The 14,918-nt window shown below is 42.1% G+C and overlaps 1 protein-coding gene across 2 annotated transcripts in view; it reads right to left on the reverse strand.

Annotated features, from left to right (window-relative positions):
* The window catches only part of FHIT (fragile histidine triad diadenosine triphosphatase), a 1,773,722-nt gene that overhangs the window by 963,746 nt on the left and 795,058 nt on the right, over nucleotides 1–14,918 (reverse strand). Inside the window, exon 1 of one of the 2 annotated variants that reach the window (XM_056129407.1) lies at nucleotides 6,393–6,546. The exons of the other annotated variant lie outside the window; for it this stretch is intronic. The gene's annotated coding sequence lies outside the window, so the exon portion shown is untranslated. Of the gene's footprint in view, nucleotides 1–6,392; nucleotides 6,547–14,918 lie in introns of those variants that run through there. 2 annotated transcript variants of the gene reach the window in all.

Below are 14,918 nucleotides of genomic sequence, written 5' to 3' on the forward strand. Positions count from 1 at the left end.
ATGTAGTAAACTCTTCAGTAGCTTATCCAATATTAGTCTAAAAGATAAGATTCCACTAATTCCTAATTCCAAGTGACAGCAAATCTGGGACAGAATGCAAACACTTTCTTCCTTTTTTTTTTTTTAATTTTTATTAGTGAATCACCACCGTGAGGTACAGTTACAAACTTACAAACAACCGTGCTTGAGTTTCAGTCATACAATGATCAAGTACCCCTCCCTTCACCAGTGCCCATTCTCCACCACCAATGGTCCCAGTATCCTTCCCCCCACCCCCCACCCTGTCCCTGCCACCCCACCCCACCCCGCCTCTGTGGCAAGGTATTCCCTTTTCCTCTCTCTCTCCTTTTGGGGAACTCTTACCTTTTCTCCTACATCTTTTTTTTTAAGCTGCGCTGAGGACATTTGGCAACAATTTAACTGTGTGTTTGTAACCACCTAGTAGTTCTCTTGTTAATTTGAATTGGGGAAATGTTAGTTTCTTTCCATTTACTAACTGTAAAAGTAGTTCAAAGTCATTAGCACTCAAAATCCCCTCTGGATACACCGTCCTCTCTTCTCATTCTTGGGGTGCAACCTTTGTAATTCTTTATTCTGGCTCTGTTTGTCCCAGAAATGGTCGCTTTTATTCTCAGTATGCCTTTACTGTATTTACTACATTTGCCTTTTTCACAGAATTACACTTTTGTACCAGGGCCTAGAAATACCACATTTCCTCCGAGTTAATAAATCAATAGGGTAACTTGGTTAAACCACTGCTTTTTCAAAGAAATGTATCTCAGCACACTACTGCATGTGTTTAATTTTTCCTTTAAGTTATATTTTGGAAACCACTTTCCATATTATACATACATTAACAGGAATCTTTTTTTTAACAGAGGTAGGGCTAACACAATATAACTATACCATAAGTCTCTTGACTACTTTACTTTTGATATTAAAATCGCTTTCAATCCTTTGCTAAAACAAATGATACAAGGGATATTCTATACCTATTCCTATATTTTTGCCCACATATTGGGGGTAATCTTTAGGATAAAATTTCTAAAAACAAAACTGCAAGGTCAAAGGACACACTAAACTTTTATTTGAAATATCGCCAGACTTCCCATTCAAAGAATTGCATCAATTTGAACTTTTGTGAATAGAAGTTTCATCATGGACACACACACAGTATTCACAGCATCGTAGAATACTTATTTTAACCCCCGTACTTTCAGCAATACAGTAGATTTCTGGTTGCAATTTAATTTGTCACTGAGACTTCTTACTAGACAAAATGTTGGCCAAATAACATGAATATAGCTTGGCAGCTATATTTCTCCTAGAGAATGAACACACTGGATTTCAAATTGATCATCTTCTTATGAGTTAGGAAAGTAAGCATCAGCATCCTTCACCCTTCTCTACTCTGTATAAACATATAAATTTGAATGTCCTAGGTAAAGAATAATGTACCAAGCAAGTTTCATGTGGTTTGGGGGAAAAATACATAGTGGGTAAGGCAGTTGCCTTGTGTGTGTTGACCTGGTAGAATGCCCAACACTGTATATGGGCCCTTACACTGCAGGGATTATTCCTGACAGAGTCGCAGGTAAGTTCTGTATACCTTCTTCTCCCACACACAAAAAGAAAGAAAGCAACAAACCTGCAAGGCTGTGAATGGGTATTCTCTTACTTTTTTGTTATTAGTTGAAATTTAGAAATAAATGGTAAAAATTAAAATATTTATGGGGCCAGAGAGTACAGTGGATAAGATACCTGCTTTACATGCAATGGATGTTAGTGCAAACTATACACCACATATGGTACCCCATGACCTGCCAGGGGTCACTCCTGAGCACAAACTAACTAAAGCCAAAAGTAACACTTGAGCAGGTATCACCCAAAAATACAAACAAAAATACTTCCTCTTATCAGTAAACCATTTTAAAATAAGACAACTCAAAACTTTTTGGGAATATTTTATTTTGGTTTCGTTTTGGGGTCACACCTAACAGTGCTGGGGTCTACTCCTAGATCTGTGCTCAGGGGCCAGGCAGTGTCAGGGATTGAACCTGATCCTCCTTCATGCAAAGAATGTGCTCTAGCCTATTGGTGTATTTTTTCCATCTCTCAGAAATAAAAAAGTATCAATCATTCTGGGTCAAATTTTCATTTTTCAAATCTAGAAGAAGAAACAAGAACTGTTGGATGACTTTGCTCAAGCAATATCAACCCACAGGTGCAAACTTGCTTCTTGAATTCAAAAGTAAATTAAAGTTTATTCTACAGATGTTGTCATTGATTTTCATAACAAAAATCAGAAGGTGTACCGTTCCCCTCTACATCCCACCTTCAAGGAATAACAGGGTGCTGTTCCTTCCGGTAATTCTCACAATATCATCATTTTATTGTTCATTTTCCTTAGCCATGCACTTAGAAGGAAACAGAGTATAATATATATGCACTTTCAGAAAACTGCTTTAATGTTATAAATAACATCCAAAACCATTAATGAGCCTTTCAGAGATGCCTGCTTTGCAACAGAAATTACTTAAGCACTGGAAATTCAATCAACAAATATTTATTTTGCAACTTATATGAACATACCTAATAATTTTATTTCAAAAGATTAATGCATACTATCAACATATACTGACTGAGCATTCACTACGTACCAGGCATTGAGCCAACACCATAGCTCCCCAAGACAGTACAGCAAAATCCCTGGCTAGCAGAAGGCAGATACAGTCAAACTAACAGACAACTTACAGAATGAGCATGGTAAGCTCACAGATAAAGAAATCCTAAACAATTAGTGAGTAAATCAGGGAAGACTTCAAGGAGGAGGCAATCTAATATAGTATTTTAGCAAGAATCGGCCATTTAAAAAAAAAAAAAGATGCAGAAAGGTATTATTGTTTAATCATAGCGATTTTTTTTTACCTAAATTCAATGAAACTCAACAATAGAACAATAGCTACTAGAAACATCATGAACCAAAGTTAGAATATGTGCAGCCTTGATAACATAAAGGGCTGGAGCCATAGCACAGCGGTAGGGAGTTTGGCTTGCACGCAGCCAACATGGCCAACCCGAGTTCGATTCCTCTGCCCCTCTTGGAGAGCCCGGCAAGCTACCTAGAGTATCTCGCCCGCACAGCAAAGCCTGGCAAGCTACCCGTGATGTATTCAATATGCCAAACACAGTAACAACAAAGTCTCCAATGGAGACGTTACTGGGCCCGCCCGAGCAAATCGATGAATAATGGGAGGACAGTGATACTGTGATACAGATAACATAAAAGAAATTCCTATATTTTTTTTCTGGAAGTTTAAGCCCGCCAATATCATAAAAGCACAATAATACATACACACTGAAATACATTTTCAATCACAAATGTCACATATTCTGAACTCAGAGAAATTGAATAGACATTTTACAGACTAGATTTGCTCCTTCCGCTCTTCTCACCCATTAAACTGCAGCCTCTGTCTTTGGTTTTGAGTCTAGTCTTCTCTGCACTTAAAACTTTCAGAACCTAATTAGAATAATCATAGAAAAAGATGATGGGCTTGTGAAACTAAGACATATTTCCCTTCCCTTGTGCTCATATTATTTTGACAGCAAGGAGACCTAAAGTAAGGGCTGATTCTAAGCAAATTCCCCAAAGAATAGCAACAAGAAAAACAGCCACTGAGCTGTAAAACTCAACTTGATACAAACACTTGCTCACATATAATAACCAACATGTGAAGTTTAATTCTTAAAGGAAAACAATTTCCAATCCAGGCACACTCTTTGCCCTCCCCACACCATAGAGAACAGGAGTCAGTCGCTCTTCAATATGTTATGCTAGAAAACAAGATGAAAATGGAGAACAGGAAAATGAAATAAGTCTCCTGGGATTCATTCTTTAGTTTGTTCATTCGAATATAGTGCAGAAGAGGGTGCTTTCCATAAAGAAATTATTGCATTTGAACATTCTAACTTGCGCTGTTTGGAGAATTGCTTGGCTCTGCCTAACAGCTGACATTTCCAAAAGTCCCACAAATTATATGGTTTTGACAAAAGAACGAGTTTAGGAGGTTGAAGAACAGGGACATTTATTGCTACCACATTGATATGATTTAGAAGTCAAATTGGACGACTATAGTCACAATAGTCTATGTGCCAATCAAACAACTTCCAATATGTTCTGCAGAAAGGAAGAGGTGATAAGGAAATTAAAATTCCAAACCTGTCCTTTTGGCAAAAGGCCGTTAAAGTGATTTGTCTTAACTGTCTTCAAATTAGGCCTATAATATTTTAAACTTCAGATTTACCATCAAAGTTAGGAGCATATACATATAGCACTGTAGCACTGTCCTCCCTTTGTTCATCAGTTTGCTTGAGTGGGTGTCAGTAACGTCTCCATTGTGAGACTTGCTGTTACTGTTTTTGGCATATTGAATATGCCATGGGCAGCTTGCCAGGCTCTGCCGTGCGGGCGGGATACTCTCAGTGGCTTGATGGGCTCTCCGAGAGGGGTGGAGGAACCCAACCCAGGTCGGCCACGTGCAAGGCAAACACTCTACAATCACATATTCACATATAAAGTGCACCATACAAATATACCACGTCTTTTATACACAATAATTTAAGGAGATGTTGAAGGAGATGCAACAGCAAAAAAAAAAAATATATGTATAGTTTCTTCATTAGAAATCAGCTGTCCCTTCAAAAGTCCTAACCTGCAAACTCTTTGTGAAAATTACCTCAAGGCAAAACACTGTGCAGCCTACAAAGTCATCAGGGTTAACCAAGCAGACATTTGGACATTTGGATAACTTCCCTGCCTCTCCTCTGCAAAGCACCTCCCTGGGCCTTGGGGTATATTCCCATCTCCCTTCTCAGAGTCCAGCAAGGCCATTCTGAGCTGATTCTGTCTCAGAACTAGCCCCTCCTTCCTTCATCCTTCCACAGCCAGATGCCCTAATAATCTATTTCTGAAATGGGTCACCGACACAGTATAGAGGGCAAGGTGACAGGGACAAAAGGGGAACAGGCAGAAGGGCTTGCGGACGTAGCCCTAAGCAAGAGTATTGCCAGTATGGATTGTGACAAGAGAGGTTTAGCTGGTGCCTGATAACATGGATGACCAAATCCCTGCTGGATCCAGCACCAGAAGATAATCATCTCAGCAATCCTTCCCCTATTTTTTGTTTTTTTTTTTGGGGGGGGGCACACCCAGCCAATGCTCAGGGGTTACTCCTGACTCTGCACTTAGGTATCACTCCTGGCGGTGCTTGGGGGACCATATGGGATGCTGGGAATCGAACCCGGGTCGGCTGAGTGCAAGGCAAATGCCCTACCCGCTGTGCTATTGCTCCAGTCTCACCTTCCCATATTTTAATGGCCAGCATTCTTGGAGCTTAGTAAAAGAATGCTCACCCACCTATCTTTGTTAAAAAGGTATAAAAGGTGAAGGGGCCTTTCTGGGAACTCTGCTTTAGGAGACCCCTCTCATAAATCTGGGAATTTCCCTGCATCCTTTCCTCTTTCTGTCTCTTACCCTACATAAAGCCTTAACTGAATTCTGCCATTTGGTCTCCTGTCCTTTACTTTCCATTGTGACTGCTTGAGGACAAGAACCTGCATCTGTGCTAAACCTGTTCAGTCCCTGACACCACAAGTGAACCTCTGAGTAGCCCTGGGGCTGATCCTGAAGGAGTACTAAGGTGTGGCCCAAGAACCAAGAGAAATAAAGACTGGAAATAAAAGAAACTGGGTATCTCTATAACTGATTAATTCTAGACCTGTAAATACATACATATATATATATATACTATATATACAGACACACAGGTGCACATGCACAAACACTTTTGAGAACAGTGACTTAAGTCAACATTTGCAATCATGAAAACCCAAGACTAACTTTCAGTATTCAGATAGGTCACCGCTAGGGGATGGTCCAAGAGGACACACCAGCCACCACACCAGGCACTGCTGTCTGGGTAGCTTACTGGAAACCAGACAGCCTTCAACCTTAAGGATATATTCTAGTTCCGCTTTTGTTTTTTTAATCATTCCTGTCCCTCATGGGGCCAAACGAGTTACACTGACACGTCTAGAAGCCAGGCGTGGCGTGTTACACAAAGGTAGACTTTTTTTTTTTTTGGGGGTAGGCCGTTACAGGAGATTGACAGCAGTAAATCCTAATAATTTTTAGAGAACAGTGAGAGTGGGGGCGGGGTCAAGGAGGGGTGCAGAGAAAACCTGTGTTTGCCCCCCCTGCAATCCCAGCAAATCTGCAGAAAACCTGGATCATGCGACACAAAGACCAACTGGGAACCCAAGCCAACAAAAGCTCTGCAGCAGAGGTCAGGAGGACACGCCCCAGGGGAACTGCCGGGGGAGGCACTCACCCAGAAGGAAACCCCTTCAGCCAACAAGCTGCAAGCAGATTTCTAAGGAGCAGAGCCTTGCCCTGGGGACCCCGAGGGGAGGCAAGAAGAGTGCGCCGAACACCCGGTACCGTAAACCCACGACTCTGCACTTTTCAGCGCAGAACTGGAAACTAGAAACTACAGGGTATGAACCAGGGTCGGGAGTCCGGGGCCAGCAGGTCCCTGGGACCTCTCCAACTGAGCCGGGAGCTGCCCGGGCAAGATCTTTTTCAGTGCCTGGTCACCATAGCAACAGACCCGAGGGCAAATTACGCAGAAAAGCTCCACCCACCACTGCCAATACCTGGAGCAAGCTGGGGCTGGCTAGTCCTCCTCGCCTGTCAGATTTGGGCTCACCCAGGCCCTGTAGAGAGGAAGTGCTCTGTGCCCCACAGAGGCTGCAAAAGGGCCTCACAGCCTGAACCCGCCGCTAAAAACCCTTAGATTTTTGTTAGGACTGAATGCTCGATGAACAGTTGGTGTTACAGCCTCAGTTCCTTTTTGTTGTTGGTTTTCTTTCCCCTCCACTCCTTCCTTTTTTAGGAGAGAGCACAATAGCAAACTTGGAGGTAACCAGGGACTCCGGGCTTGGTGCTCAGGGATTGCCCCTGAAGGTGCTAGGGAGCTACAGGAAGGACCAGGGGTTGAAACTAGACCTCCAGCATGCAAAGCATGCCTCAGTTTCCTGTTTACAGTCCCAGCCTCTGCCACCCAGATGTGAGTGTGGCAGCCCCCAGGAATGTCCGCTTACTCCCACCCTAGAAGGTCCCAGTGTTAGGACGCAAATCGTGATCTCGTGATCTCCCTTTAATGACAAAGAACTCCAGAGATTGCAAACAGCAAGCAAGGTTTATTTTAAGACTGGCTAGATAGGGCCGAGCCCCCAGGCAAGACCCCGAACTTCTTCGAAGGGAATCTTATGTAGACCTTCACTGGCCGTTGCAGCAGAGCTGGCGCATTTCATGGGCGGCTAGCGGGTATCTCCTAACTCAGACATTTGGTTATCTTCTATGTTTACCTGGCTCCCTTTGATTCTCAGCTCATGGCTCCTGCATTCCAGTGGAGGTGGATAAGGGAAAAGTTACTAACAGACGTAACAGATAAGGAAGGGCCAAGAAATGGTTTCAGAATTTACATCCCAATAAGGAAGGGCCCACAAATGGTTTCACTGCTAAGGTTACTAATTAGCAGAGTTTAGCTCTGGAATTTTTCTCAGGGTCCTTAGGGACCTTACACCAGTACCTGCACTGAAATCAACACAGCCACTGGTGGCCATCTCTGAGGGCACACATCCACATGCTGCTCAGAATTTCGGAGTGTGGTACACAGGGGCCCAGACTGCATGCGCCTGTTATCCCTGGTGCCTGGGAGGCCTACTGCATTCTGTGATTTCTACACTGCTGGTTAGGCTTTGTCTCCTGCCAGTCCCGTGTATGTGATGCGTGGCCAGCTAGGGCTGAGGTCTCAGCCTGCTCTCAGGACCACATGCACAGGAGAGCCCCAGCAACCACCAGGGTGAGCATGACCCAGGCACTTCAGAAGCAGCCAGCATTCATGACAGTGAGGTTCCTTCTCACTGCCAAAGGCCTGCGTGTCTTTGACAACACAGCCAGTGCCAATCATTCATGTCTGTAAACTCCTGGTGGTTATCCAGGCCTGCTGGATCTCAGTCCTACAGTTGCTAACAGGCATATGTTACCATGAATTCCCCAGTCACTGGAGGCCTCTTCGAATCCCATATGATATCTCAGGCCAGGAGGAAACAACTGTAAAGACACAGGCTGCACCCAGGCCTTCTTGCCCGTGGTGCCAGAGCCTATGCCAGACTCATGATTGTGAATTCCCTCGTGCCCTCTGGTTCCACAACGCAGGCAGGGCCAGGCACTCACAACTGCAAATCCATTGGTCAACACGAAACTCATTCGACCTGTAGCCAAAGACACTCACAACCGTGACAAACCCATCTGTTGCCCAGGCCTATTTCAATGCAGGCTTCCAGTTCTCATGCAAGTCCCATGAAGAGCAAGACATTTGAGGAGAAAGATGAACTCATACAAAACAAGAGCTCAACAAAACTACCTGGAAAAACTACTAATAAGAGAGAATCCATTTAAACTACCTGAAAAAGACTTCAATAATAATAATAATAATAATAATAATAATAAGTCCAGTGATGCTCAGTGAAATGAAGGGAACAACAGAGCAGAACTTCAACAAAAACAGGGAACATATTAAGGAAAGTATAGGAAAATTCTAGACTGAAATAACAGAGCTAAATATATAATGGCTGAACTAAAATACAAAAGGACTCTATTTTAGATATGTATTTGAGGATTAGATTTCAATGACGTGGAAAATAAAAGAAAAATAAATAAATTGGACTATAACAAAGTAAAATCTTTGAATGGTGAAACAAACTATTATTAAAAGGGGAAGGGACCATGGATTGATGTAACAGCACTGCAAGAATGAAACAACAATTTTAATACCACTGTAAGCACTGTTATCTTAATTAAAATAATGTAGGGGTCAGAGATTACAGTATAAGAAGTAAAATGTTTATTTTGCATGAAGCAACCTGGTTCCATAACTGGTTTTGAATATGGGATACGAAGCACTGTCAGAACTGACCCTTGAGCACAAAGCCAGGAATAGTCCTGAGAATCACCAGTTGTGATATCCAGACCTCCTAAATAAAATACTACTAATAAAGTTTAATATAAAAACAATTAAAAAGTTGTAAATGATTTAAAAATGACATGCTACTGAATGGAAGTATTTGCAAACAATAATCTGACAAAAGGTTAATATCCAAGATACATTAAGAACTAAAAAACCTCAGCAATAAGAAAATAAGCAATTCCAGCACTGGAGCAATAGCACAGCAGATAGGGCAGTTGCCTTGCATGCGGCCAACCCGGGTTCGATTCCCAGCATCCCATATGGTCCCCCGAGCACCGCCAGTAGTGATTCCCGAGTGCAAAGCCAGGAGTAACCCCTGAGCATTGCCGGGTGTGACCCAAAAGGCAAAAAAAAAAAAAAAAAGAATGAAAGAAATCAAGCAATTCTGTAAATAGTAACGATAGCTAAATAGACACTTCACCAAAGAAAGTGGACCATGGAGAAAATGTTCATTGTCACTTATTGTCATGAAAAAGTAAATCAAAACTACAATGAGATGTAATCTCATACCCATGAGAATTATTTATAATGTAGATAATTGCAAATGTACACTGGTGAGGGGACAGGAGTTGGAACATTGCATGACTAAACACAGACATGAACAACTTTGTAGCTGTCTATCTTACAGTGATTCAAAAATGAAAAAGAATATCTATATCCAAAAGGCTAGATACAAGTATTGTCAGGGATGGGGGAGAATAGGAAGCCTCGTACACTTTGATGAGAGCATAAATTAGTCCAACCTCTATGGAAATCAATATGGAAAACTCTCAAAATATTTAAAAATGAACCTGCCGCAGGACCCAAAAATTACACTTCAAGGTATCTATGCTAAGAATATAATACTAATTTAAAAAGATATGTGCATACCTACGTTCCTTGCACGGTAATTTATTACAGGCAAGAAGTAGAAACAAGCAATGTGCCCAATGACAAATAGACAAATGTATATATGTATAAAAGTAAAAGTAAAAGTAAAGGCCCTCCCGTTGATCATCGATTTGCTCAAGCGGGCCCAGTAACGTCTCCATTGGAGACTTTGTTGTTACTGTGTTTGGCATATCGAATACATCACGGGTAGCTTGCCAAGTTCTGCCGTGGGGGCGAGATACTCTCGGTAGCTTGCCGGGCTCTCTGAGAGGGGCGGAGGAATCGAACTCTGGTCGGCCATGTTGGCCGCTTGTAAGGCAAATGCCCTACCACTGTGCTATCACTCAAGCCATATATGTATATATAAGTATATATTTGATTGTATGCGTGTATATATATGCATATATATAACAGTAACTATACTCTTATCCTAAGAAAAAATGAAATCTTGCCTTTCTAACAACATGAATGGAACTAGAGGAGACCATGTTAAGTGAAATAAGTCAGAGAACATCTCATGCACATGTGATAAAAGTAAAATAAAGCATAAGAAAAAGCAAAACCGATAAAAACAAACCTGTGAGTTCACATCTCTCATGGTTGTTACTAGAGAAGGAGGTGAAAGGAAACCTCTGATCCCAGCAGTGGCAGTGGTGGTGGGGGCAGGGTGAGGGGGGCGCATACCAGGTCTGATCACTGTGGTGAAAAAGTAATGGTATTTTGGTGATGACTACGGTATGGTAACATGCTTTAAAGTGCTGTGATAATATATCCCTCAAATACCTACTGTGTAAAAATTACTGATATCTTAAGTGAGAAAGAGAAAGGAAGGAAAGAGGAAGAGGAAAGGATAGAAAAGATAGGAAGAGTGTCATAGTAGGAGGCTGTGAAGATTCCCTAAGAAATGGTCTTGCCCTCTTCCAACGTCCAGCAGTGGCCAGATTTGGAGCAGAGTTGATGTGTTTGCCTGAAGTTCAACTTCGCCCTGATAGGACCAAGATTGTATTACACTAACATAAATTAACACCAACAACCCAGTTGATTTAACACTTATCTTTATTTTTATTTGTGATTTGCTTGTTTCTATGCTTTGGGGTCACATCCAGTGGAGCTCAGAGCTTACTCCTGGCTCTGTGCTCAGGGATCACTCCGGACTGGGCTCAAGGGAGCATACAGAGCAGACAGTGCCAAGAATTGAACCTGGGTCAGCAGTATGCAAGGCAAGTGCCATACCTGCTGTACTATCTCTCTAACTTTTGATACTTATCTTTAATAATTTTCCCAGGAACATTAATTTACACACATACACATTATGCTGAGGAAAGTCTTTGGAAGTTTCAACCATAATATCAGACCTAAAATTAGCACTGAGAAACATTCACAGCAGGATTTCACCTCCCGCCCCCTAGTTAGCGATTTCAGTTTTCTACTTTGGCAGCTTTCAATTTTTGCTGCTCAATGAAAATAAAAAAAATAGCTCAGTAATTTAAATTTTTTTTTCTCTTGGAGTACGATATAGCTCTGTTTAACAGGAAATGGCAGCCACCTCTAACAGTCTGATACCTCGTTTGACTGTTACTCCAGCCTATTCCCATGTGTGATGAACAAAGCAGAGATCCATTTCTTATAGAAAAAAGCTGACCTTTCTTGGAACTGACATATCTAGAATTAAGAACTCAGACCTAGCCAGTGTGCAAAACACCTCTCCCTAATGTCATATTCTTGGATAGGCCAGAAAGTCAATCAAATTCTACTTCACAAATAAAACTAATGCCTATAATATGAGATCAGAGGATGCATTAATATTTCTAAGGCCAACTATTCTCCCTCAAGTAATATAAAGTTATAGCTATGACTTTTCTCAACTCTCTATCCACTGTTCTTGGTACTGGAAAGCAATTAGATGTCTCTGTAAGCCATAGCTGAGTTGTTATTTGAGTAAACAAAAAAGAAAAAGCATTCTGAATGTTTCTTTTAAGGTTTCCATAAAAGTGAAGGTCTATAAGATACTGTTTCCAGTTTTCTGTATAAAAGCCAGAGCCTTTAGTTACTTCAGGGGACATGTGAAAATCTGTAGAACACAGTGTACTGGCATAATGCCACCTGGAATAGTGCAGAATTCTGTTATCACTCAGATCTGGGTAGGACAGAAGTCAGAGTATGTCCTGCAGTTTACGGTGCGTGCACACAGTGAAAATGATCTCTGCAACACTAGTCATAAAATCCAGATCCCGGACGAGACCAGTGCAGTCTCTGCCCCCGCGCCTGGGTGTTCCTTCCCAGAGTCCCTTGGAGGGGAGCGGGTTGAGCTTTCCTCCCCGCCCCGACCAGGGCTCCGGCAGCCGAAGACCTCCAGGACCAGCCACCACCATGCTGAGACCACTCTCCGCACACATGAAGGTACTGGCAGAGGGACAAAGCCACGCGGGTTCCGGGGCCGAGACCTCCAAGCCTACTCGAATTGGAGTCGAGCATCTCCCACCCAGATCCTCCAAATTCCAGTAGGCGGGGGTCACACCCACCACCTGGCCCCCTGGCGCCGTGTAATCCCATCAGCGGCCAAGACTCAGAGACTATAAAATCCAGATCCTGGAACCGCGCGCCCGCATTCGCGGCCGCACGACATCTTAACAAAACTTTTTTTTTTTTTATGACATCTTATTGTCTCATTCCTACTTTGGACAAAGTTGCAGGCTATCGAATGTAGCCTGCCTACAGGGCAGAGTCTGGCAAACTCCCCGTGGCCTACCAAATATGCCAAATACCAGTAACAATGATGGGTCTCATTCTCCTAAAGAGCCGTGAATATAATCTCAGGGCTAGGATGAAAGAGACGTTACTGGGGCCTGCTCGAGGCAATCGACGAATAACAGGATGATGAAATGAAATGAAACACTAGTCAAGAGAGACTGAATATGCAAGAGACAATTGCTAGACTATCTATAGAAATAGAACTCTGACCATCATCTGCAGTAGTGTCTCTAGCAATTGGTTCCAAACGACCTATACAGACAGTAACTGGCCAGCTTCCCCAGTTTTTGTGTTGGCTTCAAATTTAGGACCAATTGGAGAAAGCTAAAATAAGCTCTTCCAGCCAACCACAAAGGATGACCCTGAAAGAGCCTCCAATCGTTGGAAAAAGACGAGTAAGAAGAGGCTGTTAAAAATCTCAGGGCTGGGAGAAATAGAGACATTACTGGTGCCTGCTCGAGTAAATCATTGAACAATGGGATGACAGTAATACAGTGATACATGCCAAAGTTTTAAGTTATAAACTTTTTTAACCAGGAAATTTCTTGAAGGAATTATTGTTAACATTTAATCTTCACTGAATCAATCCTCAGCTGAATGCAATGTTGGAGCCTTCCCACTATTACTCTAATAGAACCCTCCTCTGAGGTCACTAAAGATGCTGAACCAAAATCTCACACCTCTTTCAAGTCTTCAGATGCTCCATTTTCTCCTAGCCTATCTTGATTCTTTCTGTTACTGTACTCTTTTAGGATCGCCCTCTTTTTGTTCAACTGTTCCTAATATATTCCTGCAGTCTTCTTTTCCTATCCCTCAGTCTCCTCTGACATAAAAATTCACCTAGTCTCCAAAATCCATTATAATTGCTATTTTGTCCTGTATGTCCAGAAATAGATAAGTCTGAATTGCCCTTTGCTTGGTTAGTGTTTGATTCATTCCTGTTACAGGTCCCACAGCAAATAGAAAGGTAGTTTTCATTGCTGTGTTCTATTTCTCACTTAGACTGTAAGTTCCTTTTAGAAAAAGATTAAAATCTTATTTAGCCTTATATCTCTAGTCTAAAAGCAGAAGTAGGGACTCTGAAGTCTGACTATCTATAAATTGAGCATAATAATCATCTCATCCTTTTAGCACAATGCCAAGCATGTTGTGTGTTATCACTTATATCAAAATATGACAATTAAATTCTAAGTAAACTTATAAAGTGAAGACAGATGTTAATATTGTTCCCCCATCAAGTTTATACTGTACTTGACTTCAGATATTTCAGTAAAAGAAATGTGCATTGGATTATCTGGGAGTTACTGAAACTCAAATTTACCAGACGTTTCTGGTGTACTTAGTTTTGGAAAAACATACTATTTCTTAATTATTTTATATTCCACTAATCATACCTCATTTCCTCTGCTCATGGAGAAGGAGACCTAAAAAACTATAGCATTTTAATTATCCTGGAAGGAAGAGGAACATAAATGTTAAGGTAATAAGGGGAAAATAGAGGTAACAAACAGGAAACCGTCAGTTAAACACCAGTCAACATCGATAAGCAGACGGAGATGAGAAATGATGGGAAGGAAGATTCTTTTCTTTTCTTTTCTTTTTAATTTTATTAAATCACCGTGAGAGTTACAAGCTTTCATGTTTGGGTTACAATCACACAATGATCAAACGCCCATCCCTCCACCAGTGCACATTCCCCACCATCAATATTCCCAGTATACCCCCCTTTCCCACCCTCCCCCTGCCTCCATGGATGACAATATTCTCCATACTGTGTAAACTCACACAAAGAAGGGTGCAGCACACACACAGCGGCGGTGGCTCTATCTCTCCTGCCGCCCGCGTTCAGTAGTCTCACCCTTCTCCCACCCCGGGAGAGGTCGATGGCGATGGTCAGTCGGAGGAAGGAACGAGGGCCAGGCTGGTAGGTATTAGTCGTAGTTTATTCTGATTCTCTCCTCATCTGTCTCTCCTCCTTCTGTTTCTGCCCCCTCTCTCCTTCTCTCTCTCTGCTCTCCTGCCCCATCTACAGTCTCCTTATATCTCTCTCTAAGAGAATGGGGGAAACAATTACATATAGGTGTGGTCACAATCAATAGGGGTGGAGATCAACAGGGGTAGAAATCGTGGCCTCAGGGAAGGCCGCTCTTAGGACAGATCCTCTCTCAGCAGGAGGACCCACCCTAGGGCGGAATCCCAAGG

Source organism: Sorex fumeus, unplaced genomic scaffold (assembly GCF_029834395.1).
Source record: "Sorex fumeus unplaced genomic scaffold, SorFum_2.1 ptg000072l, whole genome shotgun sequence".
In the NCBI taxonomy this organism is placed as follows: Eukaryota; Metazoa; Chordata; class Mammalia; order Eulipotyphla; family Soricidae; genus Sorex; species Sorex fumeus.